The 26,978-nt window shown below is 41.0% G+C and overlaps 3 protein-coding genes across 5 annotated transcripts in view; 2 read left to right on the top strand and 1 right to left on the bottom strand.

Moving 5' to 3' along the window:
* The window catches only part of LOC119658690 (trichoplein keratin filament-binding protein), a 167,329-nt gene that overhangs the window by 66,543 nt on the left and 73,808 nt on the right, over positions 1 to 26,978 (bottom strand). Inside the window, exon 3 of the mRNA XM_038066275.1 lies at positions 8,303 to 8,343. The gene's annotated coding sequence lies outside the window, so the exon portion shown is untranslated. The remainder of the gene's footprint in view (positions 1 to 8,302; positions 8,344 to 26,978) is intronic.
* The window catches only part of LOC119658691 (peptidoglycan recognition protein 3-like), a 75,997-nt gene that overhangs the window by 28,329 nt on the left and 20,690 nt on the right, over positions 1 to 26,978 (top strand). The window lies entirely within an intron of this gene.
* The window catches only part of LOC119658693 (peptidoglycan-recognition protein LB-like), a 47,259-nt gene that overhangs the window by 908 nt on the left and 19,373 nt on the right, over positions 1 to 26,978 (top strand). The window contains exon 1 of one of the 3 annotated variants that reach the window (XM_038066281.1): positions 23,493 to 23,595. The exons of the other annotated variants lie outside the window; for them this stretch is intronic. The gene's annotated coding sequence lies outside the window, so the exon portion shown is untranslated. Of the gene's footprint in view, positions 1 to 23,492; positions 23,596 to 26,978 lie in introns of those variants that run through there. 3 annotated transcript variants of the gene reach the window in all.

Here is a 26,978-nt window from a genome sequence, read left to right on the forward strand (position 1 = left end):
CTTCTACAACCAAGAACAACTTCATGAATAGGAAAAACCGAAAAGTGGCCATGACACTTTCCCAAAATCTTGGAAAATTTCGAATTTTCCCTAAAAATGGCAAATACACTTTCACAGAATCCTGGGATATTTCACAAGTAGAAGAACGACAAACTTTCAATAGTACAAAACTTTCCCTTGGACGAAAGTAAATATTAATGCAAAATGGTTTTAGAATATCAAAAAGTGAGTACTTGAGGATGCACGTGGGAAAATGCCAAAATGAGGTCTGATTCGTGTCTTGTAATGATTTCCTCAAACAAACCAAAAAGCCAGATACTATCCTTGACTGCATTCGATGGATAGGAAGGCACCGGAATACTAATAGGAAACGATACCATCTACTCGCTCAACTTACAATAATAATTATCCTGAAGTTTCCTTAAAGGAGCAGTTGAGCACTTGTGTAAGGGGTTGAGTGTTTTCTAGAAAATCTTGTGGAAAGTTTACGAGTAGTGGAACTTGTTTCCGGCTATGAGAAGAAAATCTAGAGTTGCAAGGGCAATCAATGACATCAGACAGCAGGTGAAATGTGAAAGGATAAGTGAACTTTTGAAGAAATATCCTTGTGAGTAAATCCAATTGTGGCTCTCTTTCAAGGCGTTATTCAACACCGATTTATGACAACTATTATCAGACAGACTACCGACTAGGCAGCCTTAGGCATTCTCCTAGGACACTACTCTTGATCCGTTTGATACATAACATTGAGCCAGGTCTGCCCTGTTTAGTAGCATACAATCCGTAATCCAGAGAGCAACAAATATCCCTCACCAAGCTTCAGGTGTCCTTCCACTGCAATATGGCCCCAATTAAGGTTTCCGAAAACAATTGACTCCCTCCAGTGAGGAGGTGATAGCAACGGCGAACCCATCTACTCCAGAAAAAAAGTACGGTAGGTATCACCCCCTTGTAGTAAGTACAGTCGGGCGACCGTGATTTCCCCGACTTTGGGCATCGATCGAAAATACATGTACCCCCTGAATACCTGGGCTATACAATAATCAATTTCACTATGCCTGTGCCTGGTAGCATAGGGAGAGAATAGGGTAGAGTAGATTACTCCCTTAACTAATGCAACATCCACGAGAAAAAGTCTAACACAAGAAAATATTTTGGTGAAGGTGGAATTTTCAACCATATTCGCAGAGCGGATGGAAAGTTTATGGAGTGTGAGGGCGACGTTCCTCCTTTTCAAACCCGATGAAAATACGTGGCGGTCATCCTTTTAAAAAGTTAAAAACCACCAAAAGTGAGTTTTTTTTTTATTTCATCAAGATTCCCCACGTACTCGAGGAGGGCAATCACGAAGCCACGAAACCTCACCGGAGGTTATCTGGTCCATGGGAACTGGGATGGCCCTCTGAGAGCATATGCTCCAGGAGAATTCCTGGAGGATGTGTTCTCGACCCGGCCCCTAGTGGGAGTTTCATGGTGGTTGTGGTTATGCCTACATCACCGGCAGAGCTCCTCGAAGCTCAAGCGTGGAGTTAGGAGTTAGTTGCGACAGAGGTATTAGATAGGCCTCGCATCCACTGGTATGAATGCTGAGCCTGCGCTCAGTATAAACCAGTACCGCTGTGCTAGTCATGGCGGGGCTCTGATTGTGGTTCCAAAATCAATCCGTCCGAAGAGGACGGTGGGATTATGCCTACACGGCAGGTACTCACGTTAAACCCCCAGGACTTCCATATCATCATGGTAAAGTTTGAAAGTTTAACCCTGTCCAGTGTGATGGAGCGGAGGGGGAGTACCAGGTGAATAAATATCAAACCGCCTTTTTTAAGTTGAAAAAAGATGTGCTTTTTAGAAAAAAATGTTAAATTTATTTCATTCCAAATATTGGCCATAGCTAGCTACACAGTTCTGCCATCATCCTACCAATTTGTGGATGCCTTGCCAGTAGCAACATTGTTCTTGAATTAAGCCATTTTGACTTCTTCGAAAAAACCAAAGTGCTACTCAGCAAGCGCGTGGACTATTGATGCAAACAAGTGGAAGTCAGAAGGGGCCAAGTCTGATGAATAGAACGGTTGGGGTAGGGTATACCAGCTAAGTGATGTCCCTGACAAGTTCTTATGTGTGATGGGGTGTTATTGTGGTGAAAAATTACTCTTTCGTGCCTGGTGTCCCCTTCGGATCGCTTTTCAAGCAATGCAGGTTTCAAATTGGTTTTAAAAGCTCATAATAGATCACACCCTGGTGATCCCACCACACACAGAACATTGTCTTCTTTGCAAAGCAATTTGGTGCCTGGCTCGACCATGGTTTTTTTCGTTTAGGATTCTCGGAATAGATCGATCCATTCGATGAAAAGAACGCTTTGTTTTGTTTTTTGAAGAAGAATTTCACAAGCGACTTTTCATGCCGTCTTTCGATTAATTTATGTGGCACCCATTTTCCGCACTTTTGAACCTTTTCCATGACTTTCAAACGTAAGGAGATTCCCAACCCGCATGTCACATTCAATTGTTCTGAGAGTCGCTTTTGAGTGTCATCCTCGTCGAGCAATGCGTCCAGTTCGGCATCTTCAAAATTTTTGATTGAACTGTGCGATATATTTCTGATGTTAGATATTGTTGGTAACAAAAAGGATGATCGAGAGGATTACCAAGGGTAGAGATCCATGGAAATGTTTGTTCTCCTTTAAGAAGGGGCATATGAAAAGCTCTTTAGACTAGCATCTGGTGAAACTGAGAGTAGACAAGACGCTCTCCAACGCCCTTCGACTTGACACGAAAAACATCCTTAATGAGAAATTCACGAGTCACGAACATCGCAGGTAGAACCTGCTCATTTCAGGGGACAGCACAGTGAGCATAATGCATAGGTACCTGGGTAATTGGAACTATGGCTGCTTATTTCGTCAATTCAACCCAATCTAGTTGTTAAAAGTGTTTGCCTCCCAACAGCGGAAGTAAACAAATTCTGTAATTAGATCTTTAAACATGGGATATTAGTCATTGAAAGGAGAAAGCAGATAAGAAAAGAATTTGCCCTAAATAATTGTTTTACCTAAATAAGGAAATGAGACTTGTAAACGTAAGAAGGGAACAAGTAGGCAAATTAAAAGGAAGTGGCTCAAAAGTAGAGTAAATTGACAAGCAATATACCAAGGCACTTCGTGAGGCATCCATTTATTGTAGTAGAGAAATCTCAGCTCGTAATATATATGCACATATTTGCATTAAATTGGGATATTCACTTTAGAGTAAAGCTGACATTCAAGGTCTTAAATTGCAATTAATTTGCACAAGAGTTACAAAGCTGACCTGTTAGCCGTTAACAATAGTGCGGTTAGTTATGAGCTATATTACTCTATGTTCTAGGATCAGCTTAACGGGGTTTCCCCATGAAACTGTTTTCAAAAGTACAAGTTGAGGCCTTTCATTTGATACCCAACTTAACTATGTATATTAGATAAGGAAAATACTTTCCTTAAAAATCAACGTAGACGATTTTACTCACTGCATTGTATAGGAGTTCACAGGGCCCACTTTAATACAAAATTTTGTAGCAATAGGTGTAACCGTTTCTGAGTGTATGTTGTATGACAGCCAGTAAATCGATTTTAATGAGATTTTGCTTTACGCAAATCCTTCTGAATCATAAATAGGCGACTTGTGGTTTCATCCAGGTAGAGGGAATTTATCAGACCATGTAAGGGGGCCTACAACACCTAGTAAGCACTTCGGTCATGCTGCTTCCAAGGCAGAGGTGAGGCAACGCCTGGTTAGTTACCTCTGCCCTAGATGAAAACACAAGTCGTCTTGTAAATTTAGGTTCTAGTCCAGAGTAGAGGGGCCCGTGGACCAAAAACCGAGAAAGAAAGTTTCTTACCAACTGGCTCTCAGTGCTCAGGACTGCCTCATATCCTTAAACAAAACTTAGAAATCATATTAAGTATGCTCCGACCACATTAAACTTTAAAACTTTTAACGGACTGATCCAGATTGATAATAATCAGTATCACAGCATTGATCCTTGTACAGGTGTTGATAGGCGATATAAGATCAGTCTCAAGCGCATAAAAAAGTGGGACAGACCAAAAGAATGCATGGCATGCTGGCTGGCTTCTACACCGACGGGCCTAAAATGAAACAAGTCTCCGGAGTAGGGTTTACCTCACGGGTGAAAACGAGATTAGGGCGTTTTCTTTGGATATATATATATATAATTTGACTGAAGTACGAGGCCCGTCCAGAAACTAAGTGTACTGAGGTCATCGCAGTAGAGGTGTAGCCTCCTCTTCAAAACGGGAACGAGGGTATGTTGAAAACTGTTGACCCAGAATTATCTCTTGCAAACAGCGTCGTTTCAAGTTACTGTGAGAATTTGAAAGAACTTGCCGAGATCGATTCAGAATAAAAGGTGTGGGGACTGACGAAGGCAGTCCGCCTGCTGCATAACAATTTCACGCTTTACACTGACAACGCCACGAAGCAACTCCTGGCATCGTTTGGATGGCCCGTTTTGAACCTTCCGCCCCATTCCCTTGACTCCCTTCCTCCAGATTATCATCTTTTCACTTGCCAGATGCTCTGTGATTACCTCAAAAATCGTTCAGAAATATAGAACTCGTGGGAACTCTATATCCTCGCAAAGGGGAGTTTAATTTCGTCATTACTCATTAGTTTTTCCAACTGATGCTCTTAAAAAACGCAGATAACCTTCTCCTAAGAACAAGCAGTAGAGCATAAATGCAGCCAGACACATCAGACTTTTTTGTCAGAGCAAGAGAACCACATACATTGGCAAATTTATTCTGTAAAAAGCAGAAAGACGCTACACAAATGAATCAGGGGTAGCCGTTATATAGGATGCTGAGTTCTGGATTGTATTCCATACTCTATAAACACACCAAGCCCAAGCGGGGCTCGGAATAAACAGGGAAATGAGAAATCAAGGTAGCCGAGCCAACATCTTACCAAAAATTATACAAATTTTATTGAGGGGGTCTACACATAAGTGGAAAAGACAACATTCTATCGAAAATGTTAAGGAGAATAGTAAAGGAGGATTTTTTTCATTCATGCGATATAGTGGAAGAATCACTAGAAATCGTTGTGTTGATTGGGTCCAACAAGCGTCGAATAGAACTGTGAACAAATCTCTAAAGCTAACTGTTAAGGTTAGATCTGATTGAACTAGCTACCGGAGGCCTAGTCTCCACGATGTAGCTAACGAAACTAATCTCATCGACTTGCATTCCTCACCATCTACAAGAGATCCCACCCACCAGATGGAACAACATGCAACCACATTTATTACACCCTTATTAAGAAACGAATTACGTCTTGTATCTCTGATATGCATCCGTAACGCGAGGCAGATTGGACAGTGACCTCAATCTCGTCAGAGCAAAACACTATGTCGGATAGCAAAAAATGGAAATATTAGGCACAGTTCTGAGGTTCAATATTGAAAAGCAGGATAAGGAAATGGCTTCGAAATAGTTCGAAACGTTAGAAGAGGAAGTCCTGCAGACACTGAACTTAACTGAAAAGCCGGCAGCATTAACGTGGAAGTTTTAGTTTAATATCAGGCCGCATCACATGTTACTTGAAGTACCCCTCTCCTTCCCTGATCCTGGGCACCTGCCTTTCTCCGTATCCTGCTGATGGTCCACACGATCTTTATGTTGTGAACTCCGAAAAACAGCGAAGCAACAGGAGGATGACAATGGTCAGTTTAAATCCTCTGAATTTGAGAGATGTGACTCCCACCTCGAGATTGGTCACACAATTGATCACCCAAGATGTTCAAAACTACCTCGCAGAAGAGATTAAATTTTCATCTGCTACTTGTATTGCTGCCTAAAATTCATAGACAAGGAGTAGCTTTCTCCAAACTACAATTGTTTGTTTGGGGGGGAAACATCCGGGTGGGGCCGTCTCAAAATCAATTGCCAAATACCTGGGGGTGATGATCGATGCCAAGCTGTGTTTCAAGGGACACTTGGATTATGCGCAAGAAAGGCAGCAAATGCTAGCTCATCCCTTGCAAGGATGACGCCTAACGTGAGAGGGCCGAAGTATAGTCGCAGGCTACTCATCGCGGGAGTGGTGAAGTCGATCCTGCTATACGCGGCCCCTGTCGGGGCGGGAGGGTTAAACCACGCTGTAAACCGGAGGAAGATAAGTTTGGCATACTGGTCAATTGCGCTAAGGGTGTGCAACGCATTTAGGACGGCGTCGACGGAGGCAGTGTTTGTCATCGCGGGAATGATCCCTATAGATCTTTTAGCGAGCGCACACTGGCTCTACGAAAAACGGAAGGCAGTTCCTGTCTTGACTGCAGAAAAATTTGGCTTGATACACTACATTCTAAGGCAATATGTCCCGCACAAAACACGTATGAAACCTGTCGATCCCAGTATGGTTTCTAGGGTCTTCACAGACCCAAGAATCAAAGGAGTAACTTGTTGCGGCTCTGATGTACTGATCAAGGTATGACCCTCCATATCACCGCGCAACCATCAACTACAGGTCGTAAGCAAACAATCCATGCATTCAAAGTCATATTGTACTGGCTCGCATCAACACGCTGGTTCAAGATCGCCTGCGAAAGTCATTAGCCAAACTGAATGTATCGGGCATGTCAGATAACCGACTGGTGCTCTTTGTCTCCACATCTTAGCTGCCTACATTATCTGCGGCACATCCACGCTTCCGTTCCATGTTAGCTAACGATAGCCGTGGAGATCGCAATCATGCATGAAATTGCCAGGACAAAGAGACTCCCTCCCGGAACAACTCTCCTTGTTGCAAGTCGAAACATTGGCTCTTTTCACACTTAGAGGAAGTTTCAATCTGCTCTGCCAGCATTTCTACAAGTTGTTTAGTCTTAAGGCATAGTGAGTTTAGCGGTCATGCAGACTATGAGGAATTCCTCGAAGAGGACCGCGAAGAGACACGAGTGTTCTCTTTGTGTGTTTCCACTAACTGACAGGAAACGGTCTTTATATAGTATTTTTCCCTACCTCTACAGAGCCATCATGCATTTCTCAGGCGGACAGGCAGACAGTAACCCGATTCTAATAAGGTTTTGTTTTACACAAAACCTTTAAAAAGAGGACAAGTAATTAATCTGTCCGTTTCTTTACTTGCTTGAATGGAGGTAGAACCACATCGTTGAAAAAAGGATATCCATTAGAGAAAATGCCCACAGCGGGGGGTTCTATTTCCAAGTAGTAAACACCTTATTATTGTTTTTGGAAGAGAGTTTTCATGCAAACAATTTCGTACCACTTTGTCCGTTGTGTTTATCGGCAAACAGGCGACATATAATTTCCAAATACTTCTTCGAAAAACATGCTCACCGAAAGAGGAGGATGGTCACAAGACGGCCTCATGTTCTTTTTGATTGTGAATAGGAATAGTTTCGCAAAAAAAGCCAAGATAGAAGTGGTTCACTCCTGATGAATACCATCGATCATATTTCAGGCGCAGCTTATGTTTCAACAGAAACTGCAACCAGGTATTGTTTGAAGTCAGTCAATTAAATCAAACATTCTTGATGTGGGTCCAGGGTACCCGAGATATCATTGGTAATGAAGCGGCCGACAGATTAGCTCGGCAACGGTTTATCTCGACAATAGTGGGACAAAGCCTGTTTTTGGCATCACTACAGGACTCTTCTGGAAAACGAGGTCGCAAAGATTTTCGTAAAGGTAATTTGAACTCCTGTTGGTATGCGAAAGTCTTTATGAAGGAAGCTAAGAAGGCTACGGTATCCTGGGCAATGTGAACAAGACATTTTGGTGTTCCATTTCACATGCTTCTGTAGAGCTTCTTCAAGCCTAAAATAAACCCACTCCAGAAATGTCCTCTTGAACTAAGAATCTGCGCGAGGATGTCACAGCCGGGAAACTATCTGAATATATGAATATGAGCCAGGGGATATATTATGCTATGACTAAATGCGTGGAATTCGTTCCCCTATTTACGTAATCTAATTTGAACTATGTACCAGTCACGGTATTCTGAGCTAAAGAGGAACCAAAAATATATGCCAATGAATTGAAGCCCCTGGAGATAGCTCAGATTTTTTTACTAGTTTGTATATTGACATATTGGTCAGTGTGAATAATATGTTTCAGACTTGCAGAGATGGACCCACATTTTGTTTAACAAACTGAATTAAATTCACTCGAATAGTTTTCCATATTAAAAATAAATAGATACTAAAATATGAGAGATCAAAGCGGAATAAAAAACTCATCAAAACTGTAAACAACATTCGAATTGCAAATTTTACTTACTCGTATTTGCGAGCCTCCACCAAATTGCAGAAAAATCCCCCCTGTGGAAAGATTAATAAAAATTTGTATCTGAATACTTTGTTTTTTCCGTGTGTATGATGGATTGAATTGTAAAGAATACTCGTTCCCAGATAATTCATAGATACGAAATACTAAACACATTGGAGTATGCCTAAAGATAAGCAAACACCTCGACGTGTCAATACAATTAATCATTTGATAATTTTTGACCAGATAAGATTAATCGCTTTTTCGTAGTAGATTTTATTTTTTTTCCAATCTTTTTCATTATCAACGGTTTTAGGTTTAAAAAGTGGCGAAGTTTACTCGCATAACAAACACGTATCCGTCTAAGCAAACATTTCTACACTGAAAGCAAACTTTTAATCCGTCAAAAAGATTTATCAGGCGACAAATTGCAACCTTCAATAACAACCTAATTGAATTTTGATGCAGACCAAAATGCGACTTAATCCAACTTGAATGAGATTTCGTAAACGTCGAACATTTTCCCGATAAGATAATATAACTAGCTAAAGCGCAGGCGGTCTGTGCTTGACGTATAAAAGATTTTGCAAATTTGGAAAGTGAAAAATTTCAAAAATTATTTTTGGATATGGAAGCGCTAATGCATAATATTGTACTTTTTTGAAAAAAGATTTGAACATATAATGAAATTTTGAAAAGAAAGAAGATTTTTCCTAAGTTAGCTACCTGAAAATTGATAATTTTTTGCATTTTTGGTATGATCAAAATAAATCTCTGGCAACTAGAAGGCAGCCATTGATATAAGGCCAAAGAAGGTATAAGGTATGCCGCCGATGGCACCGAATTCTCTGTCACTCGACACATAAATAGCAATAGATCCCCGTTTGCTGTCAGTGTCTAGAAATGTAGATAGCTCGACAACGATATCAAGTTGAGGCTACTCAGTCACTGATACTCGCAAGCTCCAAGTATTCGGTAATACAGACGTCCATCATCTTTTCGCGGTACTTTGGTTCAACAAATGACGGACGAAACACTGCGTCGACATATGAGTCAAGTGCCTGTAGATATGTTGATTAGAAGACGAAAGTAGCAGTGGATAGGTCATGTATTAAGAAAGAGCGAGAACCTCTTTGCTGTATATGACATGGGGGTGGAATTCACTATCCCAAAATGATCGCCGATGTATGTGAATATCAGTTCAGAAATGGTTACAAGATTAAGACTTCACCAGACGCTTGGGCTCTTTCACCACTGTCATGCGCCATGATCAACAAAGGGAGATCACAACTTTCACTAACGTAATGCTACGTGAGAGAAACAAGTTTTTGCTTTTGCTTTCTTTTTCTCCTGAGGACAATAAGTAATTGAAGTTTGCTCTGTTTGTTGTCCGTTAAATTAAAAAAATAAATAAATAAGTTTAAAAACAGTATACATGAGGATTCATTCATTTCCGTACATACCAATGGAAGCCACGGACCTGGCCTTCCCAGAAGTACGAACAGAGTAAGCATATTATTTTACGCAGGCGATAATTTGCTCTTGTTTAATACAAATACTCAAAGAAGGGATCAGCACTAAAGTGTCGCAACATGTCGCAAAATTCAAATCTCTAAGGCTTCCACCCAAATTTGGTCGTTGCACTATCGTAAACTAATGCAAATAGCCCAAAATTTACGATAAAAAAAGAAAGAAAACAACAGTCCTCGAAAAGGGATTAAAAAGTGCACCCCGCTTAAACAGGCTTACCATCATAAACCATTTTATCAACAAAACTAGGAAGATACGTATTTAAAACAGCCATTCACCCTATTTGTTCCGACGGATCTGGGAATAGGCTGAGGAATAGGGAATAGGGGAGGGAATAGGGATTCCGCCTCCCTAAGTACGGACTGCACTTTACTGGAGCTCACGAATCGAAAAAGTTCGAGATAAGCTTGGAAAAAAATTTCACCTGACCATCTAAGGGGCGCCCAGGGCTTTTCAACGTCTTCGGCTCGTCTAGACAGGATTTGCCATTTTTCTCGAATATAGATTTGGTGTAGATAGAATCGAGAGGCTAGTGTCTTTTAGCATACCAAGCCATCGCTGTTTCGGCCGACCCTTGGGTCGTTTTCCATCGACTCCAGCATTAAAGCCAATTCAGCTTGTGAGTTTTCGTTAGGATAAATTACATGACCATGACGTCGACGACGATTTGCAATTTTCTACAATGGGTACAACCGCATATCAAGCTTCGATGTGATCATAACGTGTTATGTCACTGGTCCAATGCAATATCTTCATCTTCATTACCGGAAAGCAGTGTTCACTGTCTTTGGTGGCCTATGAAGGACAACATACTGCTGTGGAATCTGGAGCCCAGTTCTAGGCCGCCAATTCAATCAGGTTGCGTTGATACGTGGAACAATTTCATGGCCCAGTTCACCAATGGTTGAGAGCATTGATCTTAATTAAATCAATCAGTTCTCAGCAGGTCACTTCAATATCAAGTTGTCGATTTTTCCGCGGCTACTATTCACAGAATAAAAACACTTTACATAGGTACATATGCATCAAAACTAGTCTTTTGGGTGGTCCTTTGTAACCCTTCTCGCAGCCTGGGCATGTTATTTTATGCACAATACATTGTCTGATCAGAAAGTAGTAGGACTGTTTCCTTAAAAAAAAAATCATGAGAATAATAAAAACGATTAAAATTTTGCAAAGTAGTACACTTCCGCATCTACAGACTGCTGTCAATGAGTTTTCCAGTTTTCGTGCGCCTCTAGGAACGCCTGCACCGAAATGAAGTTTAGCCTCGACCCAACGGTGATGCTTCCCTAGAGCGTCGATTTTATTCTTAGGAATAAAAAAAAATCTGACGGAGTCATGTCCAAAATTCTAGGTCCCTTTGCTCTTGATAAAGAGAGTCTTGGCAGATCTCTTTTCGGTTGGCCTTTTGTTCCTCTGGTAAAACTCGCCTCACCAACTTCGCACAAACTTTCCTCATCGCTCCATGGTTTTCTGTCACGATCTTAAAAATTTGAGTTTGAGGTATGCTCAAGGATGCTGATACTTATCCAGCGATCATTTCTCTTTGCCACTCAAAAATACCCAATCTACCCACGGAAACATTGCCATTGCCTCCTTAATCATGTCGTGAGTGGCTCTTTTACCGAGCTTTATAGAAAATTTGCTCGCATATCGCTATACCACTGAACACTCCACGATTCTCCGTGACGAAGCATTTTGACAGGAGTTCACGCTACAAGCGACCTACTCTTTTCAACGACCCAGAGCCGACTTTCCAACGTTCAAGAGATCCCCTCCCACTGATCCTGCGTACGGAAAAACCCGTTCTTCTATTTTCAGAACATACTATGTATATCGTTGGGCTTATATTTAAATTTGGGGCAGGGATCCTAGTATGTCTTTAGTATGGTGTACCCCTATCAGTTCTTCGAGTTTCCTATTTTTCTTTCCGTTTGGCGTGGTTAACGGGAGACGGCAGAACAGACCCTCTTGGTGTTTTCCTTTTTCCCTTATGATTCTCTGAATAACCAATCGTCGGACCAGCGTCGATGATATATTCCTTCTCCTTTTCCAAGTACTCAAATTAATCTATCTGCTGTCTAGAGGGCACCCCTTTTTTTGTGAACATTGTGTGTAGGTGGGTTTCTTATAAATGTCAAAAAGAATCCACTTTTTTGCCTCTAATAAGTTTTGAGTCCAACAAATTGAAAACTAAAGCTCGGCGCTTCAGATATGAAAGGCTTTGTGATATCCTATCTAAACATATCCGGATGCACATTACAAAAACATCCCTATATTCGATGAAAAAAAATGTCACCTTTCTTTCGCGTCAGTGAGGACTGCATTTAAACTCAACGTAGTACGATGTTACTCACTGCAGGCGAGAGGTTCACAATTCCCACCTTTCCACCAAATTTAGTATCAATATTGGCAATTGCTTCTAAGAAAATTTGTCGGACAGGCAGAGAATGGGAGTTCTTCACGGTCTTCAATTTCCGCCGTAAATCGTGAATTGACAGCATCTCATTCACTTTATATTTATGAGCAATGGTAAAAATGTCAGCTGCATATTTTGTCCAGATTTCACAAGGTAGATATTTGGACTGTAGATCACTCTCAATCCTTATTATAAATGCCATTTAAGAAAGGCGATCGGTTCCCCATTTCGACACCTCTCGTGTGTGTTCCCTTGTCAAATTGTCCTCTGAATATCAGGTAAGTCTCATTAAATTACTGGTTTCCCGTTTGCAATCCATTGAAGCAGACTTCTTTTAATAACCACTTCTCCAGGTAAAGCACCGCGTCCATTATCGGGTTGCTTGCAAGCAAAGCATCGAATGGCATTAATCGTAAGCTCTACATCCTTTAGCTTCACGATGGGGGTCTTTCTACTACTAATGGATCTGCCAGAGTCTAATTCACATAGCTCGTTGAATCTACTCAGCAGTCTCCTGGCTAGCCACTATAGTTCCTGAAACTCATTGCCAGATTTGCGAATCATAGGTAGACCCTTTTTTCTTGGCCACACGTGGTTGGTTTTTCTTAGCTTGACTGGGATCTCGATGACACAGCGGCATTCCCTCAAGAGTTTTTGCACCTTTCTAATTGAAAACACCCCCTGAGCAAAGCTCCTATAGATATATACCGAAACGTAATGTTTTCTCCACCATCACTACTACATTCCATTTGTCCGCTTTTATATAAAACGTCACTGACAATGACAATGCCTATTTCATTAGGTTCGTTCGTCTAAAACACAGTCTGTTGGAGAGCGTGCAGCCCGTGGCGGCCTTTCTACTTTTGGACAAGTTAATGCAGATCAGCTATATTGCGAGATGCTAGAAGAAAAGATTATCTGCGCACACAACCTCCATGACAAGAACAAAAGGGATTTTTTCCTTGATAAAACCAGAAGCGACACGGAGCGGTTTAAATATACCTGCCACACTTGAACTTTACTTTTCGTAATGCATACAGATAATGAATTCCTACTGTCCTAAATCTTTTAGTGCTGATGGTCCTTGACTGACGAGGTTCACCTTACAGCGAAATGCTGTTTCTGAGAAGCGTCAGGATCAGGGCGTAGGTAACGGAAACTGCTTAGAGACGATAGAGACACTGTGAAATTAGTTCGCAGAACCATTAATTTTAGCAAAAGCTCATCACATCGATCACCAAACGATAGAGCGCCCCCTCCCCCAGCAAACTGCGCTGAAATGTCCAGCCACCTGCTCACTTGTGTCAAAATTGCATGAAGAAGCAAAACATATTCATGTTGATATTCTAACATTTTTAAGTCTGAATCCGTCAAACCCTCCAACCATCTTACTACAAATTAAATCAGGATATCGATACAGCACTACGATCAAAAGACACAGAGGACATTCAGACTCTCCGAACAAACGAACACGCAACACATAAAAGCGGTGAAAATAAATTTGATTGCAGAATCCCAAAAAAGCTGATCTATTATTTTACCCGGAAAGCATATTAACTCCTTGGAAAACCTTACTTCTAGCCCTCATGTCAGATGTGCAACTCAGATGGTGAAATTATTGGCGATAGCCACTTGAATGTTTTGGAATATTTTCAAAAAAAGTCAACGTTCGAATAAAGAGATTTAGGATCCAAAACTGCCGAATGTTCCTACTAACCAAAACTCTTTTAAAATTAGTGGATTACAAGGGGTATTGTACTCTGGCTGCCCAGGACGGGGAAATACAGAAAATTGTGTACTCATTAAAAAGGGAAAAGTACTACCTGGTTTCGAGAAGGAGGACGAAAAAGGATCCTTCATGGTATGTCAAAGAACAACTTCTTCTGATGTCACCGGGAAACGGATATTCACACGGTATCCTAGCCAGAATGGGTAGTCGAAGGTGGTATGACATGAGGGGCAGTGCGTTAAATGGAAAGCTGGAGTGATACTCCCTCCCCCCGCCCCCCGCTCGCTCATTAATCGGTGTGCCACCAAGCACGAATAAGCTTCGCCAGCGGAAAAACACAACCTCACTGTATAGGGGTAAAGACAGGGTACCATGGGCTGCCAGGTTCAAGTTAGTTGAGCGTCAGATCTTCATCCAGGTCCATCCTGATCCATCCTGGAAGTTTGTGTATGACGTTATGATTGCTGCCATAAGGTTATTACTTCTACAACATTAAGTTTAATGATAATGAAACTGAAGCACAGTCTAATTGAAGATAAAAGTGGAGGCAAAATAGCAAACAAAAACGGGGAAACTATGGAGATGTCCTGTACCTTCTTTTTGGGGCACAGGAAACATACATGGACTTATTTTATTTAATTATTGATGGACCCCTCGTTTAGGGCTCCGTGGATCAAAAAAGAGGGAGTAAGTTGCTTCCCATTGCGTCCGGTCCAACATCAAGTGGATGCGGACTTAGTACCCCGCAATTCTTAAACAAAATATGTTCAGCTCTGGCCCAAAGTATGGGCGGATATACAGAGAGCAGCGTCTGACAATTTGCCTCTGCCCTCGTAAGAAACCGTAAAGCCATCTTCACCTAATAATTTATTAGTGGACTGCCAAATATTTCTTCTATGTTTTGCAAGGGAATTGAATGGTGAGGTTGGCCTTATAGGGGTTGGTGTTGAAGACCAAGCGGACAGTTCCTGCTATGACGATTTCCAACAAACTCGCGGTATATTCGACATGGTAGAGGTTTACACTGACTTCGGTTCAAGCAGTAATATTAGAGGACCAACATATACTGACAAACTGTCACCTCAGCAGGGTGTCTCTTGCTATAGAGCACTCACCTTTGCCATCCACGACAGGTGTCGGACGTAAAGCCAACATGCAAGTTTAGTCGTTCTTGCCGAGATTATGGACCTTTACAATTAGAATTTTCCCATGGAGGTCAATAAGTAGAAAGTTCCCTTCACGTACGTTATATTTTAATGTTAGGCCTTTTCGAATCTAGTACCTATAGCAAAATCACATACAACGATTTATTTGAAACTAAACAGGTTCCATCGAATTTATTATATTTTGCTCTGAGCTCGATAATTAGCACTCTGATGGGAGGCATTTAATCGATCGGATTCTGATAAAGTTAAAGTTTTAACAAACCCGCAGCTGTGAGGAGAAATGAGCGGAGAAAAGAATGGTCGCCGTTAAAACCTTCTTCTAAACTGCGATGATAATTGCCTTAGTAATATGGTTAAGGCTCTAACTTTTTAAAGTAAGCTGACTGCCTTTAGTTCTCAAAAGAATTAGAGAGAGGGAGCCCTGCTTTTCCTTTTGTATATTCTGCTTACCCACCCTCCCCTGTTGGTAGAGTTGGCAAATTTAACATTGTTGTGATGATATCAAAGTATATCCCTCCCTTTGAGGCGTCAGAGCTTTTTAAGAGAGAAGAAAGTGACGGCCGCAATTTTCAAAGTGGTTCAGCTTCCATTTTCCTCAATATCCCCCCTAATTCTTCCAAAACAGACCTATTTTGAGGAGGTATAACTTTTTAAGGGGTGAAGGTGATCACCTTCCTGAACCAACATAAAATTAAAAGTAAATTCCACTCTGAAATGTCATAACTTTTGAGGGGGCGATTGACACTAATTTTCGTTGGGATAATAGAGAAGAGACCCCTCCGAAGTTGAAAATTCAACTTTTACTCAGATTTTTTATTTGGAAACTTCTGAACACGACCGACATCTGCCATACGTAATCACCGCCGCCGCCAGGATAGCACATCTACTATCTTCTATCTACACTTCTACTTCTCAAATGATGTCAAAATAAGTAGAACTAATGGAAACCTTCTACTTTATATATCACATGATTATATTTAGAACAAAATTGACCCCTTCCTCTGCCATTATCCGAAGCCCTCAATCGTTGAACGCAACGCAAAGACAATCGATCAATCAAGTTGTGCTTCGTAGTCCCCCAATACCAGAAAATTTCGCAGTAATAATCCTATTATTTTCGGGTAGATTATTTGTGACAAACACACAAATAAACAATTAATTATTTTTTTTAAAAAAAAACCTTAAAAATTCCATTAAGCCCCATAACGACGACGGTACTTCGAAAAAACACCAATTTTTCGGCCTACCAGTTATTGCAATGGAATTTAATGTGGAAATATCATTCTCGAGTAAAAGGAACAAAGATATTTCGATTGTTGTGAAAATGCACCACGAGCTATTCATTTGTAATTGATAGTAACAAACCCAATTAGCCTCAGATATTCCATTCTCAACTGCACAGAATTTTTCCATCAGCATTACTACGGTTTCCAGCAATCCATTATCGGATTGAAGAGGTTTAATAATGTAAAGATAAAAGGTCTGAATGGGTTTACAGGAAAGACTGCTGGCTACTAGTTGAGTTACATACATCATCAGCCATAATTTTATGCACAAGTGGCCTCCCAGCCTTGATTGTTTTATATACATTATTTGCAACTGCTCTGCTTCCTGGGGTTTTATTGGTGTTGATTCAACCATTTTGCGGGCAAGGCTCGATGATGATAAAGAGCCTCGAATTAATTTCCACTTGCTATGCCTGCGCTGATGTAATTCAAGTAAGTAACCAGAAATTTCAATAGGTCGACAGAAATACCTCCAGCTACAATCACAAATGCCACTCTCTCCCTCCCCCTTCAACTAGGCGCTTTCAATATGTTACATAAAGTCAATTAAAGCTAATTTAATGCTGCATAACTAAAGACATCCTGAGACTTTAATGTATTTGGGGTATATTTCACAGAAATTGATGCAGTCCCACAAATATTGATCGATACCCTATAGCATATTTAATGATTACTGGCCTCTAACACTTTGACACATTTCTTCGGGCTGACCCTCCCGCCTTAGGGAGCCTTCAAGTCAGCGAATTGCTTTCGCCAACGGGAGAGAAGAGGAGAATGTGATACGTTAGCTCAAACAACTTCTTTGCCATGTGGTCCTTCTACCTATCTAGGTCAACCTTTTTTCCCATCCGGAGATAGCTCCCCCGTGAGTTTTTAAAGTTCATAACAAATCGCCACAGAATACAGGTTTTCGCAAGAGGTAGTCTGGCACATGGCAACAATTTGCTAAAGTGACTAACATATGAGTCCATCTTACGGAATTGAAGGCCTTGGGGAGTAGTTCCAGCCAGCACGTGTGGTTTGTGTAAGCGCTTGGAACATTTTCCCGGTTGTGTCAAGTATACGGAGGAGTGGATATGCAAATGACAGTTCAGGATCTCTTTTTCCTTTGCTGGTAAGTGCGAACCTCACCGCTTTCCAGTGACACGAAAAACCGCCCTTTTCAAGCAAATGTTGAATGTATTGAGCAGTAGGTCCAGCCAATGATAGAACACCAGTTGATATATAATACCTCTGTCTGGATACCGTCGGATCCTGTGCCATATTTTCGACTGTATTGACGGTATTAAATGAGCAAAGTTAGCAATTTATAGCCACGTCCCCGTGAACTCCATCCACGCCGGCTAAACGCTGAAGGACGTTATCCACAAACACAGAATCCAGACAAAGCCTCCTCCTCTTTTGCAGTTTCACCCTAAAGATCCGAATCCACACAGGGTCCAATCATCTTATCAGGTGCGCCACGATGCCTGCAATGCAATTCCTTTTCGTTGCAAGTCGTCGCTTTGTAGCCTATCTGGCCGCATCCTTAACATGCTGCCTTTCTGAAAGATCCTATAACATTTGGTAAGAGCTACCCGTATTCGTATCGTACATAGTACCCAACGAATTCTGACTTTCACCACAGTGATCTTCAGCCTCGAAAATTCACAGCAGTCACATCTCGGAAATCTCGGAGTTTCAGCAAGCAAATAGCCTTTAGGCTAGAGGCCAGAGTCTTCCTCCCCAGTAATCACTTCACTGACCTCAACGTGCCGGAACAATAACATCCCCGCCGTTCGTTTGCATTTTAAAGATACTTTTGCTCCACTGTCTTCGGACTTGATCTCATAGCGGGTGACACGAAAGGTCATCCCTTAGGTCGGTTGAATGAACTCAGCTAGCGCACTAGTCCTCCTAAGATTCCTCACCTTTTCCTTTGTTGCTCCAACATTAATATCCGTCTTTAGTTTAGGCGTGTCCGGATAGCTGAGTGGTTAGAGCACAAGGCTGTCGTGCGGAATGTTGCGGTTGAAATCTCACTGATGGTAGTCAGATTAGTATCGTGATTTGACGTCGGATACCAGTCGACTAAGTATCTGAGTCAAATCAGGGTAATAATCTTGGACGAGCGCAATGCTGACCGCATTACCTCCTACAGAGTACTGTAGTGTACCGTTACGATCTTGAATGAAGTGCTCTAAGACACTTCAAGGCCCTGATCCCATATGGATTGTTGCGCCAACGATTATTATTATTATTTACTTTAGGCAGACGATTTTCTACCAGCGCCGCGAGTTGTTTCTTCTTACCCTTCTTCGATTCTTTTTTTTGCCCTGAGGACTACCTGGTAGATGCGTCTTCCACTTAACGCTTTTTCCCGGTTCGCTTGCGATGGACTCTCTCCGGTCCGTTTGGCGGATAAAGGGGCACATTGGCAAGAAATTCAACAGGGCCTGAAACCCATGCTATGCGAAAGAGATACGAAGAGAGGCACTAAACTGAGTGTTAACTGAAATGGAAAAAAGCTTATTCAACCTCAAGCAGCAGACGCCAAAGATTTGCATTGCCAGATCACTTTTGAAGTGGACCTTATAAGAATCTCTTCAATAATGTATGTTTTACAAATTAGACCGGTGAACCACCGCGACCAAAACATAGGGTATTGCACAAGATAGCTTTGTGGTACCTAAGACAAATGTGGTATATGCTGCTACGCTCCTCCAAGCCTTACTTTGATAAAACTTGAGAGCGTTCTCCGACAACTTATTCTCCCATGTCCAACTTATGGCTGATGACCAAAAAAGACCTATCGGACGGTAGTTTATGGTTAGCTTTGGGCGTGGTTAAATCATAGAGAGTGTTTTGTACACAACAGAATACAACTCAGTGTTGTTTCCAGCAAAAAAGCTAACTATTGATAAACTAGTGAATTGCCAATCTTAAAATAGATGAAACTTAGTAAAGATAGAATAAGCCTATAAAGAAGCTTAAATAGCAACCTCTAGTTAGCTGCTTGGTTCAGACTCTACTGCTCGAGACGAAGATGAGTCTTTGTGTCTTGAGGGTTGCGATAAAGCAACTCAAAAGCCATCCGTTACCAAGAATCACGAGCTCTAATCTTTTGCTAAAAATTGTTTAGTGCGTATTCCCTCAGCAAGGAGGGATTATGACCGCTACCAGAGACTTGGGATATAATATTCAAAATAATTGAACAAGAGCTATTGGAAAACCATAGGATGTGCGGAAGGCAAATTTCGAGCTCGGAGTAGAAATCTAATAACGTTTTCAAGCCGGACATGTCTGGTGTGCCGAACGTCCATTGGAGAGGAGTTTTTTTATTGCCCTATATTTTAGGCACTGTTGAAAATAGTGTTAACGCGGTTACTCTGGGTTGTTGATAGCGTAGAAGCCTTTCAAAATGGCATTTCATTTTCCTAACGAGGTCTCACTCAATTGTGAGACCATAAACTTGACTACCAATTTCCTTAAAAATATGTGCCGAACGACTCATATATTCCCAGTGGTCCCTTGCATTTGCCGAGAACTGGCCAGAAGGAAGCCTCTGATATAACACTGATGATACTCTCTGTTCTGCGACCACTATTATACATCAACAATCCACTATAGTGGATAACGACCAACATAGCATTAGTTGTAGTTAAAAAAGAAACATCCTAAGGATGTAGAGTTATACTGAAATGGAAACAGAAACTCCGCAAAGGTAAAACCCTTGCTAACCATAAATTATAATAGTCTAGGACCCAGGTGTTGGAAAAACTTGTTAAGCTTGGTAAACCAGAATTGTAAATTGTGAGCCAAACCAAAAAGTAACTAAAAGCATAGGTCCTCCTTTCTTCTTTTTCTTTAGGTTTTGTCCCATTCACAAGCGGGGTTGGCTTGTCGTGATAGGTTGCACTATTTTCTTTTATCAAAGTCCTGATATCAATGGAGCACGCTGAGAAGGGTTACCCGACAACCAGAGCATATCATAGGTATAAGATTAATATTCATTTACCCGAAGAGCAATAAGACACTTCTTTATATCTTCCATATTAAACTATCTTACCAAATATTCAGAGTAGCTCCAAGCTCGCTCACAATATCGTATCCGGAAGCTTGGGAGTTGTCTATTTTCCTCTAGACGCTTTTCAACCCCTCTTAAAAATACCTCACATATAAAAGAGGAGAGAGAATTTCTACTCTTTCGCTACTTACATAGTTTTATGATACATCTTTTTCCAAAAGTAAAATAGTTCTCTTTCATACACACGTTTGCTAGCGATGTATTGTCTCACCCATTCCTCAAGGGCTACAAAGATTCATTAAGTTTGAATTCGTCTCCTTCGAAGTAATACTGATGACCTGACTTTCTGAAATAGCTCCGATTTCCTTAATCCATTTGCTTCCTCCTAGTTTAAAGCATTATAGTTGTTTCCAGCAGCTCTATTAACTTTTCTACCAGCCATTGAACTTAGAGAGAATTGGTAGCTGCTTTGATTTCCCTGAGCTCTAGTTTTTGTGTATTTTCCACCAGCATCGAATTTTTTTTTGACAACTTTATGAAATATAGGCCATCTACACAATCTCTTTTTCGTATTGATATTTTTTTTAAACTATGCTTCAGTTTAACTATCATCACACCTAGTGCTATGTAAGAGTTCTACAAGAAGGGCCCTCCCTACAAAGTCCGGTCATACTCTTCTCATCATTATGTCCTGGTCAGCTCCATTGTCCTTATCGTAAAATAGATTCCTCTCCGAAAGGTATTCAAAGCAACCACCGTGTAGCATTCGCTAAGGGAAATTACTTCTCTACCTAATCCAACTACCGAATCCATCACATCCATAGGATTCGATGCTGGGGAGTAAGCTATCGTAGAATAGCCTTTCACAGTTTTAACCTATTACATTCAAGAAACATATCGGCGGATACGGAGACGGCTACTAGTTTCTTATTAGGCTCGGTCCCTTATCAGGTTTCTTTCACCCACGCACCCTTCAAACGTCTCAGCGAAGGATCTTAGTATTGTTCTAACTATTAATTTAAGTACTCTACAGGGATTACCGTCTGAACCTGACGGTCTACTCTTGCTAATCGTTCCGCAGATCATGTCTGTTTTGTTGTCATCAGTTCCTTCTCTGCAAAATTCGATTTGGCAGCGCGAATTACATATATGCAAAAGATATTTACAACCCAAAAACGCTTGATAAACTGATTTTCCCTTGAGATTCTTCTAATTGGACCACCTTCAGGTCAGTAGTAAAAAAAATACCAATCCGACCCATTAACGCGGTGCCTCCGGAGGGAAATCTCAATGCAAAATTTTTTTTTGCATATCACCATGGTGAAGTTTAGATTTTCAGCCTTATCCTGACAGGAGAGGAATGGAAAAGATGTGGAGCACTCCCCCCACCCTTATCAGAAGCTGCCCTATGAGGCAGAGTGTAAGAATACCTTTCATTTGGTACCCAAGATAACTATATTCGGTGAAAAAAATTACAGCCCCCTTTTGCATGTATGAAGACCCCCTTTTAACCTAACGTAGAAAGATGTAACTTACTGCATGTGGGGGCATTCACAATTCCCACCTTCTTACCCCAAATTTCGTTTGTGAGAAAATTGCATGTGACAGATAGACAGACATGGAACTGATTTTATTAAACCAGGCCCCGGTCCAGGTTCGGTGAATATATCTACAATATTAAAATATCACAGGCACAGCCCGGAAGCCCAAGCAAATTCCAAACCCAAGAGAAACATCAACCCGTCAAGTCTAACCACATCCAACCCTTACCTTAGATAATGCTCCATATCAGGGACCACTTTACTTGCCTCTTATTTATTTACTGAAACCTCCAACCGCATTAACAAATAATATACATGGAACTATCCGCGCAGGAGAAGAATTTCTTTGCTCGAAGCAAGAGGCAAAGTTACGAACGGAGGCGCGATATGTTACGTCAACATAAAATCTCTGAACTAAAAATCCTAAGTTGAATCCACAGATTCTATATTAAATGACATCTCGGGGGCAATGGTCAGTAAACAATGACTTTTTCGTCAAATATTTCCACTACGTAAATAACATCCGCTTGTTCTTTTATCAGTTTGTCGGCCTTGGCTGTGGGGCATCCATGCCACAAAATATTTGAGAAGAAATGCAAGAAAAGAGCGACTGGAACATATTGTCAGATATGGACAGGAATAGTGTGGTTTGAAATTTACAGCAAACATAGTTAACGCCCCCTCCCCCTTTTTAAAGGTCTATGTAGTCCGCATTGACAAAAGTCTCCCGATTTTTTTTTTTTTGGTGGCACTTGCTGTTAGTCTTATCACAATGTAAACTTTTCGGCACTGACCGCTACCTGTCTATATCTGGCGACACTACTAACTTGTTAAACCAATTGACAGAGACTTCGCAAGAGTCGATATGATCACTTCATTGGGTACTCTATAGTTCTATCAATTTAAAAATGTATTTCAAATATGTTATCGCATCCCCCAAAATATCCCCCTAATCTAATGCTTGACCTCAGAAAACAAATGTCTCTAAGTGGTGTCATCACATCAATCAAAAAATACCATGAAAAAATAGTCACAAACATTTGATAACACCTTATTCCATAAATTATCTGCTTACGACAGTTCATATCAATCATCAAAAGTGTCTAAAGACTTTAAAATAGATTCATTATGGCTGATGATTGCCAACAACACGAACCAACTCAAAAGCTTGATTCCAACAATGGCAAACAATATCCAAAGCAATTCAAACGCTGCCATTGTGTAATAATAAAAGCAAAAAACGATTATGATTTGTGCCGAAAGCCCTCCAACACCTGTAATTGAACAATATACCGTGTACACTCGATAATTGGCAAAATTGAATAACGATCACTAGAAATTCACACGCTCTTATCATGTCGCGGGGATCCCCTCAAGGCAACAAAACCACCACAGCAACACGATACAAAAAGAAAGCCCAGCCAAGCACCTGTGCAGGAAGAATGAATAAAGTTCCACGACAAAACCCCGCAAACATGGAGCAGGTGTACGGCAACAGTAATGTTATGACTTCTTTGACGCTTTTATTGAGTAAATTATAATAGTACGGTTTGGCGCTCTGTAGAGCCTCCCACTCGTTATGTAGGTCTTTGAGCTCCTTCCAATTGATTGTGTGTTTTGTGCAGGTAATAAGCACTTTCTTTAATAGAAATCCTGCGTGAAAAGATATCCTCGCTTTGCATAATAGAAAATAAAATAAAAGTAGATTGAGCCCCGGAGATAACTCTTTGAAAAAGTACCACAAAGTGAAAGAGTTCATTCATCCAAACTGCAAGAATCGCAACCAAAGTTTGTAGAACACTGACCGCCAGTGTAAGTGTCCGCATGGATTGATATATGCAAATTTCAACACAATTACTCATCAACCTGTCTGATGACGGATGTAATCAAGCCGAACCAGCCCAGACCATCGTAGCCCTGACTTTGAAAAGTTTCCATTCACTGAATGAAAACGAACCACTTGAGAACTGTTAAAGCTTGAAAACCTCAACTGGTCATACTCCATCGCCAGAGCGTCGGTGATTTTTGTATCTGCATTTCATATAATTCTAAGGAAAAAAAATTGCTCAATGAATTCCACTTTCGGGGGGACTCACTGCAAACTTTACACATGGCCCCTAAACATAGGTCGACCCGACGAGAAAAATATCTATGAGTGTTACAAATGGTGATGATGAAGCAAATTTGACGACGAGGAATGTATAGATACTCGGGTCTCTGTGAATCGATACTTTTATTTAGATCTTCTTTCTGGATAGGTTGCTAGATTGGTGGTTATGCAGACTACTACAAAGTGACTGTGCTGGGACTAGTTAGTGATTTGGAGTGGTACATCTAAAAGATTGAGTGGTTTGTGAATAGTGTTAATTGATTACCGAGAGAAATTAGCGTTTCAGAATAGCATATCAGGTACATATTTATTCTTTATTTGAAGATAATTAATTTTGAGTGATGTTAACCCTATGTAAACCCTAACCTATATATTGGCCACCACCGGGTATACCAGGTAAATAGACTTTCACTCAAATGGATTAGGCATTTTTATGATTAACTTTGGTCTACCTAAGATGAAAAAGTCTCCAAATTGAAATTACCAATGGGTAGATTTAATATACTCATTGTTACAGAGCCCCCGCACACAGTAAGAGCGCTTCAGCAAATCATAAACCAATTTAACTCAATTTGAGTGAAAATCAATTTACCTTGTTATTCCCTACGAATGGCGATATGAATGTCTACTCGATTATTATCTCTACAGTTTTATTCAGTTGATACGTTTCCTATTATAAAAGTTATCAGAGCCAAATTTTTAGATCGGCGTCATTGTTGACAAAGACTTCCAGTCGTCATTAGAAAACGACCGAAAGAGGTAACAATTATTTAGATAGCAAGATATTCGGTTGTATGCGTTGAATATAAAAGAATTTCTTTGACATCATTTAATGTTGTTATCCTTGCCTCAGTGCTGCTTCAAGTAAACGAGGGTTTCAACGGCAAAGTTGGGTCTGAATAGTCGAAAGCATTCAGCATCTCCAGTAAATCGGGAATCGACGTATGGTGCAGACGGATAATATTAAGTTTCTTGGATTAAAATTTTCTTTGAAAATAAACCTTATTTGCTCATTGATTTTCCCCGAATTCACACAATATTTTAAATAGTAACAATTATTGCTGGCATGCCGAACAGTGACCATTGGTTTTTTTACAACAGAATCGATTTGCGACACGAACGAAATAGGAAATTTCCCCACGACTACGACCCTTCTCTATCGAAAACAGCTTTTACTTTGTTTCGAAAATGCACATATTCTCCTCGGCAACAACATCGAAGGCCTCCAAAATGCTCGCTTTTCTTCGACTGGGACATATTGACTCTAAATTAAGCCAGACGGTGGGACTCTGGAGAGCGTTCTCCTCTTGCGGTATCGCGCTTTTGCACCTTGGAAAACTCTGTGATAAAAAACACAAGTCCGATATCGGGCAATTGCTGACGGTTACCGCTAGACACGATCTCGTAACAAGGAAGACGGTTCCTGACAGGCACTTGACTGCGAGATTACGGTCCAGATTGACGAGCATCACAATTGCACAATGCTACGGTCCAATGGAGAATTTCGATATCTTCTTCATCTTTTAAAAGAGGCCCTTATTGTCTCTATCCTGAAAAACGAAGGCCATATTCTAGCTGGGAACCACCCTTCTGTTTTTCTTGTCTCTTCTTGCTCCAAAATCCTCAAGCGATAATTAAACGACTGGTTTACCGCGAAATTCGATCACCTCCTAGCAAAAGAGCAGTATAGTTTTGTGAAATGTCGATCTATTATCTTCAAACCTTCTGGACTTTACCAACTTCTTTGCCTGTCTTAATTCACAGCTGATAAACGCTATTTACACCGATTTTTCTAAAGCCTTTGATGCTACTAACCGCAATATTCTCCTCTCCAAACTCTATGTGCTCAACTTCCTCACCTCAATAATTTCATGGCTCTCTTCCTACCTATCAAACCGTCCTTACAGAGTTTCTTCTCTTTCTTTCTTCCTCTGGTGTTCCCCAAGGCTCTATAATTGTCTAGCTAATACTCATATTCCTTATCAATGAGCTTGTCTCCATCCTCACATGATCGTGTTTGCTTTACGCAGACGACCCTAAATTCTTTCCCTTTGTTTCATCTCTGCTCAACTCTTACAATCCAACCTCAACAAGGTGACACTAAATGTCAGGAAATACTACTGGGTATACTACTCGTTTAGTGATGGACCACACCTATAACTGCTCACTTCCCATGATGCCGATATCGTCAGCATTGGCCAGTAGTCGGGTAGACTTAAAAGGCATGGTTAATTTCGCCAATTTAAAGAGGAGGCCCGATAGAGCATCCTCTTGTCTTAGACCGTTGTTGATGTTGAATGGTCTCGAAAATGATCCTGCTGCTTTTATCTGACCTCCCCAATTGGCCAGGGTTAGCCTAGCCAGTCTTATCAATTTCGTCGGGATACCCATTTGGCAGTTAGCGAGAGGACACTTGATGCAAACCGCTTAACTGTTGCCATCATTCAAAGAGGACGCGCCGGGTCCTGTCTGCTTTTGATAGGTCTCCAAATTGTCGTGGTTGTTGGAGAGTGGTACCGGGGTGTCGAATTTAAGCCCGCTCCACCTGGCACAATATTGCTGTAAACTTCGCGAATATTGGTATCCAACGAACTTCCTCGAAAACGCATTTCAATTGTGGTTTGGCTGACTTCACAGCTACCTGTCGCAATCCACGAAAATGTGACGTAGCGATTGGGATAAAGTGCCAAGTAGCACCGTCCTTCGCTGATATTGTTGCGACATTCCCGGCTGCGGTTGTTATCGCCTGTTGTACCTCCTTGTCCATTGTCGACGTCACAGTGCAAGACTAGTGTACTTGGTGTGATAAGAACGGCTATTATTTCCTCCATTAGCTGTTTTTTTCCAATAGTTCTCATATATTGTACTCAAGTAAGTCACCGATGTATCTCGTTCTGT

This window comes from Hermetia illucens, chromosome 6 (assembly GCF_905115235.1).
Source record: "Hermetia illucens chromosome 6, iHerIll2.2.curated.20191125, whole genome shotgun sequence".
Classification (NCBI taxonomy): domain Eukaryota; kingdom Metazoa; phylum Arthropoda; class Insecta; order Diptera; family Stratiomyidae; genus Hermetia; species Hermetia illucens.